This window comes from Equus asinus, chromosome 7 (assembly GCF_041296235.1).
Source record: "Equus asinus isolate D_3611 breed Donkey chromosome 7, EquAss-T2T_v2, whole genome shotgun sequence".
In the NCBI taxonomy this organism is placed as follows: Eukaryota; Metazoa; Chordata; class Mammalia; order Perissodactyla; family Equidae; genus Equus; species Equus asinus.
The window spans coordinates 109,912,481-109,934,832 of NC_091796.1; the positions used below are offsets into that span (position 1 = coordinate 109,912,481).

General features: G+C 63.2%; 1 long non-coding RNA gene and 1 gene segment (V, D, J or C); one reads left to right on the forward strand and one right to left on the reverse strand.

Moving 5' to 3' along the window:
- Positions 1-22,352, reverse strand: part of LOC106827306 (immunoglobulin heavy constant alpha-like) — a 678,397-nt gene that overhangs the window by 294,507 nt on the left and 361,538 nt on the right.
- Positions 1-22,352, forward strand: part of LOC123287279 (uncharacterized) — an 80,892-nt gene that overhangs the window by 1,470 nt on the left and 57,070 nt on the right. The window lies entirely within an intron of this gene.

The window sequence follows — 22,352 nt, forward strand, 5'->3', positions numbered from 1 at the left end:
TCCTGCAAGCACCTTCAGCCAGGTCCAGTGTGGGGACGAGCCCCGTTGGTGGGTGGGCTCTGAGGCAAAGCCAGTGGTTCCCACCTGCCTTGCACCCGAAGAGGGTCCCTCCTTCTGGGTGTGGAGCTCTGCCGCCCCACCTCTGAGTCGCAGTCTCAGTTGGGTCCGGTGGCCTGGTGTCCTGCTAGGCTGTGTGGTGGCCAGTCAGTCAGTGCGAGGGCTGTGGGAGGGGGCACCTCGAGGGCAGAGGAGCAGGGGGCTCAAGGAGACGCCTCTGGGTTGGATATGAGCTGCTGTGGGAGTTGTTCCGCCCTGAGAGGGTCCCATGCGGTGTCTCCCCTGTTCCTCTGTGGGGCTCCCCCAGGCCCTGCTAGCAACACTGTCTCTACCTGCCCTGCCGTGCGGGCCGGCTCCTGGGCCAGGGGCCTAGGACTGGGGAGAGAGGCCAGCACCGTGGGGTTGGTGGGAGGAGGGCCGGGTTCATGGAGCTCTTGCAGGTTTGTTCAGCTCTAGGGCAGGTTTGGGGCCTTTGCCACCACCATCTCATCTCAGGCTCCCCCTGAGGTTCTGGTTGGTATTTGCTGGGCTGCCAGCCACGGTGGTAACCAACACTGGAGTATCTCACCTCGACACAGCCCCGTACCAAATCCTCTGCCCGCTCCCCGCCCCGCGGATGGAGTCCTGGCGCATCCATATCCGCGTGCAGGGAAAGAGGAGGAGCAGCCTGACTGTGGCCCAGGGGACAGGGGCTCAGGATGGGGGGCTGTCTGGAGAGGATGAGCCAGCTGACCGTCTTCCACATCCATGGCCCAGGCCTGTCCCTCTCGGCCTCTGGACAGGTTGTGGGCTGCCCTCCTGGGGAGGGAGGGAGAGGGTCAGCTCTGGGCAGGAGGTACGGACCCACTGAGTGTACTTTCCTACTGGGGGAACCGGCTTTGGACATCAGCGCGGAGGTGGGCGGGCTCCCTGCCTGCAGCATCCCTGGGTCTGCCTGGTGCTCTGCACAGCAGCCTTCCGTGAGGTCCAGCCTCCTACGACGGTGGCAGGACGGCAGGAATGAACGGGGCAGCAGGTTTTGAGCACAGGCTGTGTCACTGTGGGAGCTGTACCCAAGTACCCACAGTGACAGAGGCCCAGACAGTATGTCCCGCCCCAGGGCCCAGGGGAGGACACAGCCCACAGCTGCCCACAGTGTCTGACTGGGGCCATGGCCCCTCCAGCGTGACTTGGTGAGGCCAGCATCGTCCTGGGCAGCTGAGCTGCAGGCCTGGCTGGTAGATGGGCCTTAATCGAGGTGCCCGTGGGTCCCCTGAGGTCTTAACCTGGTGGGTGAGGCTCACCTGCAGGTTTGTCACCAGGAATGAGGAGTCTCCCTGAGTGGCCGCTGCACCTGGGCAGGCGAGGACTAGGGTCAGCTCAGGGCTCTGGGCTGTCCGCCTGGGCTCCCAGCTTCCTCCCTCGCTGGCTGTGTGGGCTGCTCCGTGCCTTAGTTTCCCCACTGTGGAGAAAGTGCTGATAGAGCCAATATCAGGTGGCTGATGGGAGGACCAGGAGCTCAGCCCGGGGGCTTCTGTGCCCACTGTCCCTGGGGGTGCAGGGCAGCCGCTGGGCCCGGGCTCCCTCCCATGTGAGGTGCTGACTCTGAGCTTCTGGCCCCTCAGCCTTTGCCTGTGGGTGCCCAGGCCTGTGCCCTCCTGGTTTCCTCTGACCTTGGCCCCAGCACTGCCCCTCTGACCATGCTGGACACTGCCTGTGCCCATAGCCTGTGATTTCAGTCTGGTCACTTAAAGCCAGCGGCCCTGGGGTCCCCTCTGGAGAACAGACTTCCAGCTCGAGGGACCTAGACTGGGGTCAAGGGGCTGCCCGGGGGTGTGGCGATGCTGTGGCGTGCCGGTGGGCCCGGTTGCTGCTCTGGGTGGCATCACTGAGCTGTGGAATCATCTAAACCACTGCCTGAGGCCCCAGACATGACCTGGGCCTGTTGCCTGCAGCAGGGCCGGCGGGACAGGGATGGGCCAGTAGGACACACCAGGGTCCACCACGGCTGTGGAAGAGCCCGGGAGCTCCCCTGGGACCTGGACACGTGCCCTGTTGCTGAGGACCCATTGGAGGTTGGCCTTGGAGACTCAGCAGGGGCCACAGTCTGTAGCCCCTGTGGTGGGCTGGGAAGGGAGAGGCCATCTCAGGCTCCTGGGTGCACCACGCGTCACTGTGCTCCTCGTCTATGGACCCCGGGATGGGGGTATGACTGGGAGGAGCTTGGGCAGGCTGGATGCCAGGTATGAGTTTGAGAATACAGGAATGGGGGACAGTGACACCGTGGGACAGGTCTGCTGTGCTGGCTGAGATCAAGACTGCTGCCCCAGGGTGGACAGCGGCCTCAGGGGCCATGAGCTGCGGGAGCCTGAGGTGGACAGGCAGGGGCCTTGGGCTGGGCTGGGGGCCAGAGTTGTTGTCTAGTTTCTGCTCTGATGTCCTGGGTGTCGCGTCCGAGGGGTGTTGGATGGGGCGGGCCACCCCTGAGGGACCCTGTGAAGCTACAGTGGGGCTGGGCTGCCCCGAGGGATCTCCGGGACCATGACTGCTGGGGTAGGGTGAGATTGGGGAAGCGTTTCTGTCTGGATCAGAGGAGCAGGAGTGGGGCCGAGGGAGAAGGGAGGTCAGGGCTCCCAGACAGGCCCTGGGGGAGGCACAGTCCCCAATGCTCCTGCTCTCCTGTGGCCACCTGGGGGCTGCACTCTGGGCTTTCCAGAGCCGGTGCTGTGGCCTGACCCATCTGCCCTCTGGCAAGTCTGGGCTCCACTTTGTGCCAGTTCTGTGAGTCATGCAGGGGACATGGTGACGCCCTCAATCACAATCCCCGCCTTCTGCGGCCTGCAGTGCCTTCTAGGAAGGTCTGCCCAGGAGGCCAACTGAGGCCCTGTGCTGGGAACGTGGCCCTGGGAACAAAAGCCTGGATGAGGGGAGGGGAAGAGCATGTGGAGGACGGGCCGGGACCCCGAGATGACAAGCAGAGGGCAGAACAGGGGTCAGTCACATGGCTAAGGTCAGGGATGAGGCCCTGGATAGTGTCCTGTGCCTGGAGCCTGGCAGGTGCAGAGGTCAGCCCAGCTCAGAGCACCCTGGCAGGGCCTGGACGGGGCAGGTGGGCACCCATGCTGCTGGGTTGGGCAGGAGGTGGAAAGGGGTCAGCTTCTCCCAGGGGCTTTCCCTGGAGAGAAACTCACTGTGGGTGGATAGCTAGCAGGGGGCCCCTCCTGGCAGTGACCTCAGCGAGACCCCCCCTGGACCAGGAGCCTGTACAAGCCGGCTCCTGGGAGAGGCCCCTGGAGCCCTCTCTGGCCAGGCCAGGAACAGACCCACCTGTCTGGGATCCGCAGCCAACTGGTGGGAGGTGGCCCCCCCTTCCAACCCTTCCCTGCCTCTCCCACTGGTCCAGCTTCTATGCAGCTGAGCACAGGCCCAGCTCCAGCGTCCGCTCCTGTCAGCCTCCCTGAGGGCCTCTGGGGTCCTGTTGGGCGCTGACCTCTGACGGTTTGCCTGGTGCAGGCTCTGTCCTTTCTGATTTCTTTGGCTGGTAGTGTTGAGAGCAGGGCGGTTTCTGCCAGCCTGCCAGGCTCTGGGCGTGTGACTGTGGGGTCAGCGTGGTCATCTCAGCCCTTTGAAGCCCCCAGCCACGGGTGAGGGCTGTGCCTGGACTCAAGCCCGTGGGCTGAGTGGTTGGGAGCGGCCCTGGAGGCCAAGGGTCTGGGTTCTGAGTCTTGAGAGCCGCTCCTCCTAGCCTTGAGGCCCAGCGGATTCCAGCAGGTTGTTGCTGCCGGATCTGTCAACGTGGTTGTTACCATAGCAGTTACAGAGTAGGAAGGTCCTTGACAAAAAGCCCTGTGTGTGGCCGTGGGCCCCTCCCTCCCGAGGGCCCATGGGTCCAGTGTGGCCCATTCGCACAGGTGCTCAGCGCATCTCTCTCCCCCAGGATCATGAGTAGGTGGGTGTTCTGGCCGCCACCCCGACCCCCGTCTCCCCAGGAAGAGCGTGTGTGACCCCCACTGAAGGGGTGGGCAGAGGCAAGCTTCCTGGGCAGTGGGCCCAGGGGCCATGTGGTGCACCCCACGTCCTTTTAGGGTCCCAGGTTCGGGGTCTGCGTCTGGAGGCAGCCGAAGTCTGACTTAGGAGAGGTGTCCATTCCCGGCAGCTCCTCATGTCCAAGTCTGCAGTGAGGGTCCTCGGTGGACCCCTTGGGAGATGTTGTTCAGGCCAGGCCCAAAGGGCCGCTGGGCTCTGGGGTTAGGTCCAGTCAGACAGGTCACAGGGATGTGGGCACGTGGGTCTACTCTTCTGGGAATGAATGTTTTCAAAATCAAATTCAATCAGCTGCCTGGAAGGGGAGCCCCGCCCACCTTCCAAGGACCACAGGCCAGGGCCCCAACCAGCTCGGGGCGTCTCAGGCGGAATAGGGGGTGTGAGGTGTGGGGTGCTGTGTGGTGTGGAGTTTGTGGGGGGTGGTGGTGTAGGGCACACTGTGCCATGGGGTACGGGTAATATGGCCCGGTGGCGCAATGCCCACAGCGTGGGGGTCGTAACAGCTCAAGGGGGCCAGCCCCACAATCGTCTCGTCCCTGCCCAGCCAGGGGGGCTCACAGTCTTTGAAGAATGGGGTCTCTGTGCTTGCCAGCCATGAGCCCCACGTATCCCGAGAGAGGCAGCTCCCGAGCTGCTGACTTGTCCTTGGTGCCCTCCTGGTCTTGGGAGGGCCAGAGGGGTGCTCCTCAGAGGGAGGTCTGGCTGCGATCTGGGCGGCTTCGGCTTGTTGGTTTCATGGTCCGATGGACGTGGACAGGAGCCTGGCAGTGGCGACTGCCACCATGTCGGGGAAGCTTGAGGGTGTGGGTCTTCCCTGTGCTTGTTGCCCCAGCAGGTGTGGGCTCCGGCTGCCCCACTGTGGGAGTCACTGTACCCATGGGATGTGGCCCTGCTCAGAATCCTGGAGATGTCGTCACTTCCTCTTGAGGGCAGGGGTGGGGCTTGAGCAGTGGGGACAGTTTTTGATGGGCGCTATGACACTGTGGTTGATATAATCATATGTAGCATAGTAATCCCACGGTGACTGAGACCCACCCCAAAACTCCTCTGAGGGGTGGGGTCGGTGGGAAGCTGAGATGTCGAGGCTGCACTCTGGATGGAGGCAGAGCCCCAGGGAGGCTGTGGGTGGGCTCACTCAGCATGCCGGTGTCCTGCTGGGAGCAGGGGGAGACCCCTCTGAGCAGCTGCACGGCAGCCACGCCCAGCTCTGTCTGGAAGCTCTGCCGTATCGGGCTGGAGTCTGTGCCCATTTCAGAACCAACACCATGGTGATGGCATCTGGGTTGATAAATTGTCTTCAGACGGTAGATGGGTCACCTTGGGGTCAGAAGGTGCCTCCTACCCAGGAGGGTGGTGGTGGCAGCAGGCAGGAGTCATTCTTGCTGCCACTGACCCTGGGACTCTGGGTCCAAATTGTGCTCTGGTCCCCATGTGGGCCACTGAGAGAATGGCAGCTGCCTTGGCCCCAAGTGGACATGGGCCACTGGCTCAGCATTGGGCTGAGAATGGCCTTAATGGCCATCTCCCTTCCCATGCCCCTGTGGGCTCTGTCCTGTCTGAAGCCTGCGAGGCATTCATGGCCATGGTGACAGGAGAGCTCAGTGATTCTCTGGGAGGGCCTGCTTCTCCCTGAATGCAGCTCAGTCCTATCCGTTCCAGCAGGGCCTGAGGCAGGTGCAGGGGAGGAGGAGCAGGGGCAGGGGAGGAGGAGCGGGTGCAGGGGAGGAGGAGCGGGTGCAGGGGAGGAGGGGCAGGGGAGGAGGAGCAGGGGCAGGGGAGGAGGAGCGGGTGCAGGGGAGGAGGATCGGGTGCAGGGGAGGAGGTGCAGGTGCAGGGGAGGAGGAGCAGGTGCAGGGGAGGAGGTGCAGGTGCAGGGGAGGAGGAGCGGGTGCAGGGGAGGAGGAGCGGGTGCAGGGGAGGAGGTGCGGGTGCAGGGGAGGAGGAGCAGGTGCAGGGGAGGAGGAGCGGGTGCAGGGGAGGAGGAGCGGGTGCAGGGGAGCAGGTACAGGTGCAGGGGAGGAGGAGCAGGTGCAGGGGAGGAGATGCAGGTGCAGGGGAGGAGGAGCCGGTGCAGGGGAGGAGGAGCGGGTGCAGGGGAGGAGGAGCGGGTGCAGGGGAGGAGGAGCGGGTGCAGGGGAGGAGGAGCAGGGGCAGGGGAGGAGGAGCGGGTGCAGGGGAGGAGGAGCAGGTGCAGGGGAGGAGGAGCAGGTGCAGGGGAGCAGGTACAGGTGCAGGGGATGAGGAGCAGGTGCAGGGGAGGAGGAGCAGGTGCAGGGGAGGAGATGCAGGTGCAGGGGAGGAGGAGCCGGTGCAGGGGAGGAGGAGCGGGTGCAGGGGAGGAGGAGCGGGTCCAGGGGAGGAGGAGCAGGGGCAGGGGAGGAGGAGCGGGTGCAGGGGAGGAGGAGCGGGTGCAGGGGAGGAGGAGCAGGTGCGGAGGCCCAGGTCCCTCTCCTGTCCGACCCCACATCCCCTCCTCTCCGCGTGTCTGGGGTACCTGCTGGAGCTTCCAGAGCCCCTGTGAGGTGATGTTTGCCGGGGCAGCACAGGGCCCTGCCTTCCTGAGCACACGTCCCTCCTGAGCCCTCGTGGCTCCAGGTCTGGAGTTTGGCCGAGTCCGAGCCTCTTCAGGCCCCTCAGTGTCCTCTGGGCCTCGAGTCCGTGGTAGCTGTTGGCGACTGACCCTCATCAGGCCCAGTAGCTCTGGTTTGTTCTGGGGCATCTCCCTCTGGAGCAGGAACGCTGGTCCATATCCTGTCCCCCCAGAACCAGCGTAGCTTCCAGAGAGTGCTGGCACCTGTCGGGGGTGCCTGGTGCTGGTGTAGGTGTTTGTTTTCCTCCACTTCTACAGGAGAGCCTGGAACTGAGGGCTGGCCCTTTGCTGGGAACTGGCCCTGCTGCCCATGTCCCCGAGGGTCCTCAGGCCTGGGGAGTGAGTCTTCTCTGGAATTCTGCCCGCTCCGTGTCTCGTGTCCCTGCCCAGGGTTGTGTTGAGTCTTTGCTCTTTAATCTCAGTGGGCATCCCTACCCCTGGGACCTTGGCCCAGGTCCCCCCGGGTAGCAGGTGGCAGGTGGTGGTGACTGTGTTCAACCTGGGCTCAGTGTCCCTGGGACAGCTCTGTGGATTCAGGACCTGGTGGCCTTCCAAGAACCTCCAGGTGCTACATTATAAAGATATATTTACGCAGAATTAAAAAAAATGTCATTGCCTATGCATGTCTGCATGCAGTGACCATGGAGGGGACAAAGCATGGGAGGGGTCACCCTCCTTCCCTCTGCTCTCATGACCCCTGGGCCCTCCCCAGAGATCTCAGCCCCTCATGGTCTTCAGGGTCCCTCCTGGGATTCCCTGTCACAGCCCCTGTCCCCCTCCTCCTGTTCACCTCCTTATGGGGTGGCGAGAGGTCCCCTTGGCTTCTCTGGGTCTCCTTCTGTTACAGTCACTGAGCTGCCCTCTGACCCCGGGACAGATTTCTGGTCAGGAGTCAGGTGTGTTGCATGGGGACGGACACGGTGGCCCAGGGGGTGTGTGTTGGGCAGAGGTTTTGGACGGGGGCTCTGTCACCGTGGGCATAGTAACTACTACTCCAGTAACTGTCATGGTGACACAGGCCCCCACAAAATCCTCCGCCTGGCCCTGTGTCCTCTCCCCTTCACTGGCTCGGGCTGGCTCTGTGGGAACAGCCTGAGTTTCTGGTGGTTTCTGCTCTGAACCTCGGGGTGAGTGGGGACAACCTGCCCGAGCCTGCGTGGGTCCATGGGTGGCTCTGCACACAGCCTCCTGTGTTCGCTGGCTGGCAGCCCCGGGCACAGCCCTGTGAGGGAGGACGAGGAGCACTGGCTCCTGGTGCAGGCGGCCCTGGATCCCCCGCAGCACGTGTGGTGGCTGATTTGCCCGGCTCGGGGTTCTGGCTGTTTCTGTTCTGCTCTCCAGGCCTCTCTCAGGAGCTGTCCCTGGAGTAGCCAGCAAGGATCCACCTCCCCCACCCCCATCTCGCCTCTGCTGGAATTTGTTGACGGGGCTGCTGTCCCACCCGAGAGGTTTCCCATCGACAGGAGCCTGGGCTCAGCTGCCTGACTCCCGAGAGGCCCGCTCCTCACAGTGGGCACGAGGAGACCCCCACCTCCTCTCTCTGCACCCGCCTCGAGAGGCTGCCGCTGTCCGCACAGGAGTCTCCCTGTTTGGGGGTCTCTGAGCTCAGCTTCCTGGACACTCTCATTCCCCAGCTCCGGGTGAGCGTGGAGCTCCTCCCCAGAGTCTCTCACGGCGCCCCCAGGGCCCTTGCCCGCCGAGGGCACCCGTGTGCTCTGGCGGCCTCAGCCTTCGTCCTGGGAGCTGGAGCCCGGGCTGCCCACTGTCTGCAGCGCTGCCCTCCCCAGGGGCAGGGGGTCCCAGAGTGGCTGCAGTGAGGTCTGCTGGCCGGACGGCTCTGTCTGCACTTCCGAGAGGATTCCAGGGCTCCCCACTTGCCCGGGGCCTTTGGGGGGCAAGCAGGCGGGCTGAGACCCTGACAGGCCCAGGGATGTGGATGCTGTGTGAGTCTGGGGTCCTGCCAGCAGCCTGCGAACCGGCTGTGGGGACTGTTCTTGGTCTGAGTAGGGATGGCTTCTGAAGGGCCCGGTGACGCCTGCTCCTACCTCGGATCCAAATAGTGTGGGTGGCTAGTTCACTGGCCTTGGCCCTGGTTGTCCAGTTCAGATATTCACTCAGTGACCATCAGGGGCCCTCACATTAGTCAAAGTGATGGAAAGACTCATTGTCACTATCGACAGCAGGGACAGAGCGACTCCATCAGGATTTGTAGAGAAGACACAGGCGTTTTAGAGGGAGAGCGAGGAGCAGGGAGGGGCTGAGCAGGGCTCCAGTGAGGACTCAGGAAGGGTGGTCCATGAGGACGCCATGAGGCCGCTGTGTCCACTGACGGACGATGAAGGGATGGCTCCTGTCCTCACAGAGACTGGGGGGCTGGGCCCCACCCTTCCTGGTAGGTCCTTTTTCGAGGACTGGGTCGCAGGTCCTGGGTGGAGATGGTCCTGCGTTGTGGGGACACACGCCCCTCACAGGGCAGAGGCGGGATTCTCAGTCAATGCTGTGAGGAAGGGGATCGGGGCTGAGTCAGGAGTCGGCTGGAACAAAGAGCTAATTCTCCCACAGTGCTGGGCAGACTCAGGCTGGCCTTTCAGGGGTCTGGGTCTCCATGGGACGCCGGCTTGGGCTGCCAGAAGCCATGCATGGGTGCGGTGGTCTCTTGCTGCAGGGGCCTGGGCCGCGGCTCCGGGGTCTGGAATCTGGGATCTCGGTGCGCACTCACAGGCAGAGCTCGGCTGTCGGGAGAGGCCTCAGGTTCCAGCCTCCAGGGTCTGCAGCTCTAGGAGGAGGCCTTGCAGGAGGACTGAGCTGTGCTTGGGACCTCGGAGGGGTTTGCTGAGCAGCTCTGCAGCCTGAGGGCAGGCAGGGCTGACGGTCAAGCTCTTAGGGGAAAAGTTGTCACCAGGACGGATGATCACTCAAGTGAGGGTGTCAGTGTAGTGAAGCGTGTCAGACACGTCCCAGCACTGGGGTCTCTGAGGCTGGTGCAGCTGCCACTGTGTTCCCGGGGGTGGGCGCCTAGTTAGGGGTCGGGTCCTCAGTGCGGGTTGGGCAGGAGGTGGAGAGGGGCTGGCTCCCCTGAGGGGCTTTCCCTAGAGAGAAACTCACTGTGGGTGGATAGCTAGCACAGGGTGCCTCCTGACAATGATCTCAGCAAGGCCCCCTGGAGCAGGAGCCTGCACAAGCCCGCTCCTGGGAGAGGCCCCTGGAGCCCTCTTGGGCCAGGCCTGGAACAGACCCACCTGCTTGGGATCCACAGCCAACTGGGCGGTGTCCCACCCCCATGAACCCTGCCCCATCTCTCCCATCAGGCGAGCTCCTATGCAGCTAAGCACAGTCCCAGCTCCAGCGTCCCTCCTGTCTGCCTCCCCGAGGCTCCCTGTAGTCCTGTTGGGTGCTGACCTCTGACGGTTTGCCCGGTGCAGGCTCTGCCCTTCCTGATTCCTTTGGCCGGTGGTGTTGAGAGCAGGGCGGTTTCTGCCAGCCTGCCAGCCTTGGGCGTGTGGCTGTGGGGTCAGCGTGATCTCCTCAGAGCCCTTTGAAGCCCCCATCCACTGATGAGGGCTGTGCCTGGACACAAGCCCATGGGGCAGAGTGGTTGGGAGTGGCCCTGGAGGCTGAGGGTCTGGGTTCTGAGCCTTGAGAGCCACCCCTCCTGGCCTTGAGGTCCAGCGGGTCCCAGCAGGTTTTTGCTGCTGGATCTGTCACTGTGGTTACTCCAACTCTTCTCCCATAGTAGGAAAGTCCTTGACAAAAAGCCCTGCACATGGCAGGAGGGCCCCTCCCTCCCGACGGCCCATGGGTCCAGCATGGTCCGTCTGCACAGGTGCCCAGCGCACCTCTCTCCCCTCAGGATTGTGAACAGTGGGTGGTCTGGCTGCCACCCCCACCCGTGTCTCCCCAGGAAGGGCATGTGTGACCCTCATTGCAGGGATTGGCAGCGGCAAGCCTCCAGGAAGTGGGCCCACGAGCCAGGGGGGGCACCCTAAGGCATTTCAGGGTTAGACTGGCCCAGGGGTGGGGGTCCATTCCTAGAAGCTCTTTCTGTCCAAGTGTGCAGTGAGGGTCCTCGGTGGCCCACTACGCATGATGGGTTCGGGCCAGGCCGAGAGAAACACTGGGCTCTGCGTGGACAGGGTAGCCTGACAGCGCCCAGGGACTCACTTGGGCACATGGGTCCACCCATCCTCCTACAAGGAATGTTTGCAAAATCAAATTCAATCAGCCGCCTCGGAAGCGGAGCTCCGCCAAGCTGCCTGGTTCCCACAGGACAGGGCCCCCACCCACTTGGGGCAGCTTATGGGGAACGGTGGTCTCAGATGCGGGGTGCTGCTGTGTGTGGGATGTGGGCTACAGGGTGCTGTTGGATGTGTGTGATGTGACATCCACTGTGGTGTGGGGTAGAGGCGGTGTGGCCAGGTGGCCTAATTTCCAGTGGGTGGGGATCAGGCTTGTTCACAGGGGCCAGCCCCACATTCCTGCTGCCCCTGGCCAGCCAAGGGGGCTCACAGGTCCTTGCAGAATGGGGTCTCTGTGCCTTCTAGACGTGGCCCCTATGTGGCCCAGGGAGGCAGTGTCCTGTGATATTGGCTGGACGCCAGCAGACGGTGTCCTTGGGGCCTTCCTGGTCTTGGGAGGGCCCACAGAGGTGCACCTTGGAGGAAGGCCAGGCTGAGATTTGGGCGGATCTGGCTAGTTGGTTTCACGGTCCTAGGGACTTGGACAGGAGCCTGACGGTGGCAACTGCTGCTCCTTCAGGGAAGCTGGGGGGCTGTGGGCCTTCCCTGTGCCTGTCACCCCATGGGGTGTGGGTTCTGGCTGCACCCCCGCGGCAGTCAGGCTGCTAATGCCATGCAGCCCCATTCAAAACCCATGGATGGCGTCACTGCCTCTCGAGGGCCGGCCGTGACTCAGGTTGTGGGTCCTGGGTTCTTGATGGGCGCTGTGATGCTGTAGTCAGAGCTATATACAGAATTGTAATACACAGTGACACAGAACTGCCCCAAAACCCCTCCGAGGGGCGAGGTGGGTGGGAAACTGAGGGAAGAGGCTGATCGGTGGACAGAAGCAGAGCCCCAGGGAGGCTATAGGTGGGCTCAGCCTGTGGGTGTCCTGCTGGGAGCACAGGAGACCCCTCAGGGCTGGTGCACGGCAGCCACACCCAGCCCTGTACTGAGGCTCCGTGCCTGTGATGGGCTGGTGTCTGTGCCCATTTTGGAACCAACCTCAGGTGACGGCTTCTGGTTTGATAAATTGTCCCCAGATGATAGCTGGGTCACTTTGGGGCCAACAGGTGCCACCCTCACAGGAAGCCAGAGGTGGCAGCAGGCAGGTCTTGCTGCCGCTGACCCTGGGACTCTGGGTCCAGATTGTGCTCCTGGTCCTGTGAGGGCAACTGAGAGAACAGCTGCAGCCTTGGCCCCACATGACACGGGCCACTGGCTCTGCCTTGGGCTGAGCACGGCCTCACTGGCCATCTCCCTCGCCGTCCCCCTGTGGGCTCTTCTCCTGTCTAAAGCTTGTGTGGCTTTCATGGCCGTGGTGATGGGAGAGCTCAGTGATTCTGCGGGAGGGTTCCAGCAGGGCCTGAGGCAGGTGCATGGGAGGAGGAGCAGGTGCAGGGTAGGTCCAGGTGCCTCTCCTGCCCGACTCCACATCCCCTCTGCTCTGCCTGTCTGGGGTCCCTGCTGGAGCATCCAGAGCCCCTGTGAGGTGACATCTGCTGGGGCAGCACAGGGCCCTACCTTCCCGAGCACACGTCCCTCCTGAGCCCTCGCGGCTCCAGGCCTGGAGCTCGGCTGAGCCTGAGTCTCTTCAGGCCCCTCAGTGGCCTCTGGGCCTCGAGTCCATGGTGACTGTGGGTGACTGACCCTCATCAGGCCCAGTAGCTCTGGTTTGTTCAGGGACATTTTTCTGTGGAGCAGGGACCCTGGTCTGTGCCTAGTCCCCCTCAGAAACCCCTAGAACTTCTAGAGAGCGCCGACATCTGTTGGGGATGCCCCAGCCAGTGTTGGTCTTTGCTTTCCTCAACTTCCCCAGGAGATGCTACAGCCAAGGGCCAACCCTTTCTCTGAGGCCTGCCCTGTGGGCTCATGTCCCTGAGGGTCTTCAGCCCTTGGGAACGAATCTTCCCCAGGATTCTGCCTCCTCTGCACCTCGCTGTCCCTGCCCACGACCATGCTGTGTCTTTGCTCTTTAGTCTCAGTGGGTGCCCCTGCCCCTGGGACCCTGGTCTATGTCCCTCGAGTGGTGGTGGCTCTGTTGAGCCCGGGCCCAGCCCTGCAGGGCGTGAAGTCACAGGTCCAGGACATGGTGCCCTTCCCTGAACCGCCAGGCAGTAAGTTTTAAAGATATAATTACATTAGATTTAAAAAGAATCTCATTGCAAATGCGTGTCTGCACATGGTGACTATGTGAGGGGACAAAGCACAGGGGGGCCCCTCTCCTTCCCTCCACTCTCCTCACAACCCCCCTGGCCCTCCCCAGATATCTCAGCCCCTCATGGTCTTCTGGGTCCCTCCTGGGGTTCCCTGTCACAGCCCCTGTCCCCCTGCCTCCTGTCCACCTCCTCATGGGGTGGTGGGGGGTCCCCTTGGCTTCTCTGGGTCTCCTTCAGTTACAGTCCCTGAGCTGCCCTCTGACCCCAGGACAGATTTCTGGTCAGGAGTCAGGTGTGTTGCATGGGGACGGACACAGTGGTCCTGGGGGCGTTTGTCAGGCTGATGTTTTGGCTGGGGGCTGTGTCACTGTGGTTATGTAGTCAATAGCACCATAATAATCATCACAGTGACACAGGCCCCCACAAAATCCTCCACCTGGCCCTGTGCCCTCTCCGCCTCGCTGGCTCAGGCAGGCTCTGTGGGAACAGCCTGCGTTTCCGGTGGTTTCTGCTCTGAACCTCGGGGTGAGTGGGGACGACCCGCCCGAGCCTCCATGGGCCCAGGGGCGGCTCTGCACATGACCTCCTGCGTTCGCTGGCTGGCAGCCCCGGGCACAGCCTGTGTGGGAGCACGAGGAGCACTGGCTCCCGGCACAGGTGGCCCTGGATCCCCGCAGCCCCTGTGGCAGCCGGTTTGCCTGGCTCAGGGTTCTGGCTGTTTCTGTTCTGCTCTCCAGGCCCCTCTCAGGAGCTGTCCCTGGTGTGGCCAGAGAGGGTCCACCTCCCCCACCTGGATCTCGTCTCTGCTGGAATTTGCTGAGGGGGCTGCTGTCCCACCCGTGAGGTTTCCCATTGACAGGGGCCTGGGCTTGGCTGCCTGACTCCCAAGAGGCCAGTTCCCTGTGGTGGGCACAAGGAGACCCCCACCTCCTCTCTCTGGGCCCGCCTCGTGAGGCCGCACCCTCCTGCACAGAAGTCTCTCTGGTCTGGGGTCTCTGAGCTGAGCTTCCTGGACACTCTTGCTCCCTGGCTCTGGGTGAGCATGGACCTCATCCCCAGAGACTCTCGCTGCCCCCTCTGAGGCCCTGCCTGCCGAGGGCACCCGTGTGCTCAGCTGGCCTCAGTCTTCGTCCTGGGAGCTGGAGCCCGGGTTGCCCGCTGTCTGCAGCACTGTGCTCCCAAGGGGCAGGGGTCCCAGAGAGGCTGCAGTGAGGTCTGCTTGCTGGACGGCTCTGTCTGCGCTTCCAACAGGATCCAGGGCCCCCAACCTGTCCAGGGCTTTAGGGGGTTGAGCAGTGGGCTGGGTGCACCCCACAGGCCTAGGGAGGTGGATGCCCAAGTGAGTCTTGTGCTGGATATGGAGCCGGTGAACTGGCTGTGGGGACGGGGCTTGGCCTGAGGGGGGTCAAGGATGGCCTCTGCTGCCTGGGATCCTCATAGCAGGGGTTCTGAGTTTATGGGGCCCAGGAACGGACCCATCTTCCTCAGGATCCGCAGCAGACTTTGAGGTAGTCCCCCCCCCCCCACTAACCCTGCCCTGCTTCTCCCATTGGGGCGAGCTCCTATGCAGCCAAGCACAGGCCCAGCTCTAGCATCTGCTCCTGTCAGCGTCCCTGAGGGCCTCTGGGGTTCTGGGGAAGCTGACCTCTGACAGTTTGCCCAGTGCAGGCTCCGCCCTTCCTGATTCCTTTGGCTGGTGGTGTTGAGAGCAGGGCGGTTTCTGCTAGCCTGCCAGGCTCTGGGCGTGTGACTGTGGGGTCAGAGTGGTCACCTCAGAGCCCTTGGAAGCCTCCAGCCGTGAGTGAGAGCTGTGCCTGGACTCAAGCCCGTGGGCTGAGTAGTTGGGAGCAGCCCTGGAGGCCGAGGGTCTGGGTTCTGAGCCTTGAGAGCTGCCCCTCCAGCCTTGAGGCCCAGTGGATCCCAGCAGGTTTTTGCTGCTGCGAATGTCACTGTGGTAGTAATTATAGGAGCCATAGTTACACAGTAGGAAGTTCCTTGACAAAAAGCCCTCGGTGTGGCAGGAGGGCCCCTCCCTCCTGAGGGCCCATGGGTCGAACATGGCCCGTCTGCACTGCTGCCCAGCGCATCTCTCTCCTCCAGGATCGTGAGTAGGTGGGTGGTCTGGCTGCCACCCCCACCCCTGTCTCCCCAGGAAGGGTGTGTGTGATCCCACTGAAGGGGTGGGCAGAGGCAAGCCTCCAGGGCAGTGGGCCCAGGGGCCATGGGGGGCACCCTGAGTCCGTTTAGGGGCCTGGTAGAGCTGTGCTGAGGGGTTGCCCCAGTGGGCCTGTGGGTCTCCTGTGGGTGGTCACACACAGGCTCAGGGTGAGTGCCTGGACCCGGCTGAGGACTGGCCTAGGGGAGGGTGTCCATTCCTGGAATCCCCTCACATCTCTCTCTGCCGTGAGGGTCCTCGGTGGGCCCCCTGGGAGCTTGGTTTCAGGCCAGGCCGAGAGGGCCACTGAGTTCTGGGGTTCAGTCCTTCCAGGCAGGTCTCAGGGACGTGGGCACACGGGTCCACTCCTCCTCCTGGAAGGAGCGTTTCCAAAATCAAATTCAATCAGCTGCTCCTGAAGGAGAGCCCTGCCCACCTTCCTGGGACCACAGGGCAGGGCCCCAATCTGCTTGGAGCATCACGTTGGGAATGGGTGGTGTGAGGTGTGGGGGGCTGTGAGGTGTGGAGTTCTTGGGGTGTGGGTGATGTGGGGTGCATTGTGCTGTGGGGTATGAGTAAAGTGTCCAGGTGGCCAAATGGCCGCAGGGCTGGGGTAGTACCAGCTCGTGGGATCCAGCCCTATCTTCCTCTTGTCCCTGCCAGTCAGGGGGCTCACAGGGTCTTTGCAGAGTAGGGTGTCTGTGCTCTCAGCCATGGGCCCTACCTGCCCTTGGGAGGCAGCTTCCAAGCTTCTGGCCGGAGGCCAGCAGAAGGCGGCCTTGGGGTCCTCCTGGTTTTAGGCGGGCCAGCAGGGGTGGCCCTTGGACAGAGGTCTGGCCGTGATCTGGGCTGTCCTGGATCATTGGTTTCACATTCAAATGGACTTGGACAGGAGCCTGGCGGTGGCGACTCCTGGAGCTAGCCTGTGCTCCTCTGCATAGCAGCTTGTCCGATGAGAGGGGTGGGGCAAGGTTCATGGGGAGGGCCCAGCAAACACTTTTTTTACACAATGTTTGCTTTTCCATCTCCATGTTAATGGCCTTCCTCTCCTCTGGAGCCCCAAACCACTGCCCCCAACCTGTTCCTCCATTTGTGGCTGAAGATGGTATCGAAGGTGGTGCCTTCAGTCATTTTGGTGAGTTTCTCAGTTTTCCTGGGTTCTCCCACGGATACATGTTATTAAACTTTGTCTGACTTTCTCCCGTTGTTCTGTCTCACGTCAATAAAGTTCTTAGCCTGGCTGGAAGGACCTGGAGGGTAGGGGACTCGATCTTCCTCCCCTACACGCCCTCCCCCAGCAGAGAAGACAGGAGGGTGTGCAACAGGCTGCCAGCAGCGCAGAGATGTGACTGGAAAAGCAAACAGAGAGAGTAAAGTGTCTGCTGCCTCCTGGGCCACTTCAGGGCGTGGCCACCAATTCAAAATGGCTCCAGGGGCACTGGCGGTCATGATGCCCCGTGTGGCCTGGCTTGGGTGTGGAGAGTTGGGTTCACCTTGTTGAGTGAGGAGATATAAGGGCCGGCCATGGAGAGGGGAGGGGGAGTGGAGGGAGATGCAGGGAGAGAAGTGAGGACATGAGGGGGATGGAGGGGAAAGGTGCAGGGTCGAGGGTCATGGGTGTTCAGGGAGTGAGCTGGAAAGAGAGGAGATGGAGACAAAGGTCGGATGCTGCAAACTCTGGAGGCAGAGCAGTGGATGCTGAGGGTCCCGAGTCTGGCCTGGGGGAGGTGACTGGGGGTAGAGAGGGAGGGTCTTGTGAGAGAGGCCGGGACCTGGGTGTCCCTGCAGGTGACAGACCAGAGAGGAGGAGAGTGACAACCCTCTGAGGTGGGGGCGGTGCTGGGAGGAGCAGGGGACAGCCTGTGAGTGCTGTGGTCACTCCCAGGGGTGCTCAGGTGTGCTGGGATGAGGAATGAGTGAATGAGGGAGTGAAAGAATGGAGCACCATGGCGTAGGGAGCGAGTGAAGAGATACATTGTTGAGTGGAGCAAAGGAATGGCGGAGCAACAGCACAGGGCTGTGCCCGCTCTGAAGGACTGAGAACCTGCAGGCCAGGGCGCAATGGGAGGGGAGGGGTAGGAGGGAGGGGAGGGGCGTGCAGGCAGGAAGGGAGGCAGGAAGGGCTCTGTGGGTTTGGAGGCCCCGAGCTGGTGGAGCCTATCTGCTTCCTGTGTGCAGGGCGGTCTGGGGGGTGGTGGTGCCCTGTGGTGCCCTGGACGCTGCCAGGGAGCAGGCTGCCTGGGGCCTCGGCTGTCCTTCAGGCCCGCTGCCCACCTGTGACTGGGCTAGCCTGTCGGGACCCACAGGAAGAGCCATTGACAGGAAGGCACCTGGTGAGTGGCGCCCTGAGCCCTCAGCGTGGGGCCCCTGACCCTCCTGGAGACGGCCTGGTGATGGGCGGCAGGTGCAGGTTGGGGACGCGAGTGTGAATGCAAAGCTCCTGGCCCTGCTCTGAGCTGGGCTCGTGCTTTGGGAGTCCTGCTTTGGGCAAGGCCACCCTGGCTTCCTGCTGTAGCTGAGTCCCCAAAGCTGGGACAGAGGTCCGTGGGGACCCGAGGGGACTGTGTCATGGGGCTCATGGAGGACGTTGCCTGGATGACCGTCCCGCACGAGGGCAGAGCCGTGGGCTCAGGTGGGCTGCAGGTGGAGGCTCCCTTTCTGTGCTGGTGTTCCTGGAGCTGCCTCAGCTGGGGGCTCTGCTCCTGGAGACCTGTCAGCGGACCGTCACCTTGCGTGCTGGCCACCCGGCCGGGCTTTCTGAGCTCTAGCCCCACCGTGGTGCCCTCGAGTCTGCTCCCCAAGGGCTCGCACCCCTGCTAGCCCCAGGCGAGGGGCAGAGGACGGGGGCCTTGTGGTCCCAGTGATGCATGGGGCCAGCCAGGCTCTGGGGCTCCTGGATGTTGGGGACCCCGAGTGGGGTGTCTGTTCTCTAGATGACATACATGAGGGGTCAGGCCTGCTGGTCCCTTGTCCCAGGGCCGTGGTGGCAGGAGAGGGACAACCAGCTTGTGGGCCAGCTCCGGTCAGGGGCCCCTTGACCACAGAGGAGGGTGAGGATGGGGCCCAGCCCCCACGGACTAGCCCAGTCCCTGTCCTCACCACAGAATGGGGACACTGAGGGCAGTCTGGGATAACCTGAGGACAGCGCCTGGCCTGGAGCTGGGCTCAGCTCGCTGACCTCTGGCCTGGACTTTCTGTGACCTCTGGCCTGGGCTGGGCCCCTGGAGCCCACAAGGACAGTTTTAGCCGTGGCTTCTCTCACGTTCCAACTATACGTACCATGATATGGGGCTGCTCAAAATTTCATAGTCGCGTCCTGGCCTCAGGGCCTTTGTGGGGAGGGGGGGACTGCTGGGTGGGGGGCTCCTGCTGGGGGTACTGGACCAGCAAGTGTGGTCTTTGTGGCAGGTTGGACGAGTGTCCTGAGGCACTGAGTTCCAGCCTGAGTGACACCCATGCCATCTCAGGCTGCACACAGACTATCAAGGACCCGGGGAGTTGTGGGGGCCCCACCTGGCTGCATCTCGGGGGATGTGTAGGCCCAGGAGCCCCATCAGGCTGTCAATGTCCACCAGAGAATGCAGGGCGAGGACGTGGGGTCGTCTGCTGGCGGGGGTGGGATTCACAACTCAGATCTAGACTACAGGCTCCCCTGCTGGTGGGCTGACCTTGCAGGGTTTCTGTCCTAAACAGTGTCACTGTGGGCCAACCGCTACCGTAGCCCAGTGACACAAACCAGATCAGAAACCCCATGACGTGGTGGGGCTCAGCGCCCCTTGGATCTTGTCTGGCTCTGATGGAGGGGTGGGGGTCCCTCCACGCTGGACTCTTCCGCTGAGCTCCGGGGGCCCCCAGTGTGTGTGGCTCCTGCGGTGGCCTTCAGCCAGGTCCAGTGTGGGGACGAGCCCCGTGGGTGGGTGGGCTCTGGGGCAAAGCCAGTGGTTCCCACCTGCCTTGCAGCTAGAGAGGGTCCCTCCTGCTGGGTGTGGAGCCCGGCCGCCCCATCTCTGAGTCACAGTCTCAGCCGGGTCCGGTGGCCTGGCGTCCTGCTAGGCTGTGTGGTGGTCAGTCGGTCAGTGAGAGGGCTGTGGGAGGGGGCACCTCGGGGTCAGAGGAGCAGGGGGCTCAAGGAGAGGCCTCTGGGTTGGATCTGAGCCACTGTGGGTGTTGTTCCGCCCTGAGAGGGTTGCATGTGGTGTCTCCCCTATTTCTCTGTGGGAGTCCCCTCAGTGGAGCCTCCCCAGCAGTACCGTCTCCACCTGCCCTGCCGTGCGGGCCGGGTCCTGGGCCAGGGGGGCTGGGACTGGGGAGACAGGCCAGCACGGTGGGGTTGGCGGGAGGTGGGCCGGGTTCACGGAGCTCTTGGGGGTCAGCTCAGCAACAGAAGACGTTTGGGGCCGTAGCCACCACCATCCCTTCTCGGGCTCCCCCTGAGGTTCTGGTTGGTATTTGGGGGGCTGCCAGCCACGGTGGTAACCAGCACTGGAGTATCTCACCTCGACCCAGCCCCCGCCCCGCGGAGGGAGTCCTGGCGCATCCATATCCGCGCGCAGGGAAAGAGGAGGAGCAGCCTGACTGAGCCCAGGGGACAGGGGCTCAGGATGGGGGGCTGTCTGGAGAGGATGAGCCAGCTGACCGTCCTCCACATCCACGGCCCAGGCCTGTCCTCTCGGCCTCTGGACAGGCTGTGGGCTGCCCTCCTGGGGCGGGAGGGAGGAGAGGGCCAGCTCTGGGCAGGAGGTGCAGACCCACCGACTATACTTTCCTGCCGGGAGTGCCAGCCGTGGACATTAGCGTGGAGGTGGGGGGGCTCCCCCTGCCTGCAGCATCCCTGGGTCTGCCTGGTGCTCTGCACAGCAGCCTTCCGTGAGGTCCAGCCTCCTACGACAGTTGCAGGATGGCAGGAGGGAGCGGGGCAGCGGGTTTTGAGCACAGGAGCTGTGGGAGCTGTACCCAGGACCCACAGTGTCAGAGACCCAGACAGTATGTCCCGTCTCTAGGGCCCAGGGGAGGACAAAACCCACAGCTGCCCACGCTGTCCGACTGGAGTCACGGTCCCTCTAGGATGCCTTGGCGAGGCCGGCATCGCCCTGGGCAGCTGAGCTGCAGGCATGGCTGGGAGATGGGCCTTAATCGAGGGGCCCCTGGGTTCCCTGAGGTCCTGTCCTGGCGGATGAGGCTCACATGCAGCTTCGTGGACAGGAGTCAGGCGTCTCCCTGAGTGGCCGCTGCACCTGGGCAGGTGGGGACCAGGGTCAGCTCAGGGCTCTGGGCTGTCCGCCTGGGCTCCCAGCCTCCTCCCTCGCTGGCTGTGTGGGCTGCTCCGTGCCTGTTTTCCCACTGTGGAGAGGGTGCTGATGGAGCCCCTCTGGGGAGGGCTGATGGGTGGACCAGGAGCTCAGCCCGGGGGCTTCTGTGCCCACTGTCCCTGGGGGTGCAGGGCAGCCGCAGGGCCTGGGCTCCCTCCCATGTGAGGTGCGGGCTTTGAGCTTCTAGTCCCTCAATCTTTGCCTGTGGGTGCCCAGGCTCGTGCCCTCCTGGTTACCCCTCTGGCTGTGCTAGACACTACCTGTGCCCATAGCCTGTGATTTCAGTCTGGTCACTTAAAGCCAGTGGCCCTAAGGTCACTTCCCAAGCACAGACCTCCAGCTCTAGGGAGGGATACCAGGCCTGGGGTCAGGGAGCTGCCTGAAGGTGTGGCGATGCTGCGGGGTGCAGGTGGGCCCTTGTTGCTGCTCTGGGCAGCATCGCTAGTTGTGGAATCATGTAGACCACTGCCTGAGGCCCCTGACATGACCTAGGCCTGGTGCCTACAGGCGGGGCTGGCAGGACAGGGAGGGTCCAGGTGGCCAGTAGGACACGCCAAGGGCCACCAGGGCTGTGGAGGTGCCCGAGAGTTGCCCTGGGACCTGGATGCGTCCCCATTGCTGGGGGCCCATTGGAGGCTGGCCTCGGAGATTCAGCAGGGGCCACAGTCTGCAGCTCCTGGGGTGGGCCAGGAGGGGAGAGGTCATCTCAGGCTCCTGGGTGCACCATGTGCCTCTGTGCTCCTCGTCTGTGGACCCCAGGAGGAGGGTGTGAATGGAAGGAACTTGGGCAGGCTGGATGCCAGGTATGAGTCTGAGAATGCAGGAATGGGTGACAGTGACACTGTGGGACAGGTCTGCTGTGCTGGCTGAGCTCAGGACTGCTGCCCCAGAGTGGACAGCGGCCTCAGGGGCCATGAGCTGGCCGGCGACAGCCTGGCTGCCTGTGGGAGCCTGAGGTGGGCAAGCAGGGGCCTTGGGCTGGGCTGGGGGCCAAAGTGGGCATCTCTTCTCTGCTCTGATGTCCTGGGTGAGGGGTTCAAGGGGTGTTGGATGGGGCGGGCCGTCCTGTGGGACCCTGTGAGGCTACAGTGGGGCTGGGCTGCCCCGAGGGATCTCCAGGACCATGACTGCTGTGGTAGGGTGAAGGGTTTGCAAGCATTTCTGTCTGGATCAGAGGAGCAGGAGTGGGGCCGAGGGAGAAGGGAGGTCAGGGCTCCCAGACAGGCCCTGGGGGAGGCACAGTCCCCAATGCTCCTGCTCTCCTGTGGCCACCTGGGGGCTGCACTCTGGGCTTTCCAGAGCCAGTGCTGTGGCCTGACCCATCTGCCCTCTGGGAGGTCTGGGCTCCACTTTGTGCCAGTTCTGTGAGTCATGTGGGGGACATGGTGACGCCCCCAATCACGATCCCCGCCTTCTGTGGCCTGCAGTGCCTCCTAGGAAAGTATGCCCGGGAGGCCGACTGAAGCCCTGTGCTGGGAACGTGGCCCTGGGAACAAAAGCCTGGACGTGGGGAGGGGCACAGCATGTGGAGGGCAGGCCAGAGACCCCAAGATGACAAGCAGAGGGCAGAACATGGGTCAGTCACATGGCTAAGGTCAGGGATGAGGCCCTGGATAGTGTCCTATGCCTGGAACCTGGCCGGTGCCAAGGTCAGCGCAGCTCAGAGCACCCTGGCAGGGCTACTGGGTTGGGCAGGAGGAGGAGGGGGTCAGCTCCTCCAAGGGGCTTTCCCTGGAGAGAAACTCACTGTGGGTGGATAGCTAGCAGGGGGCACCTCCTGGCAATGACTGCAGGGAGACCCCCTGGAGCAGAAGCCTGTACAAGCCGGCTGCTGGGAGAGGC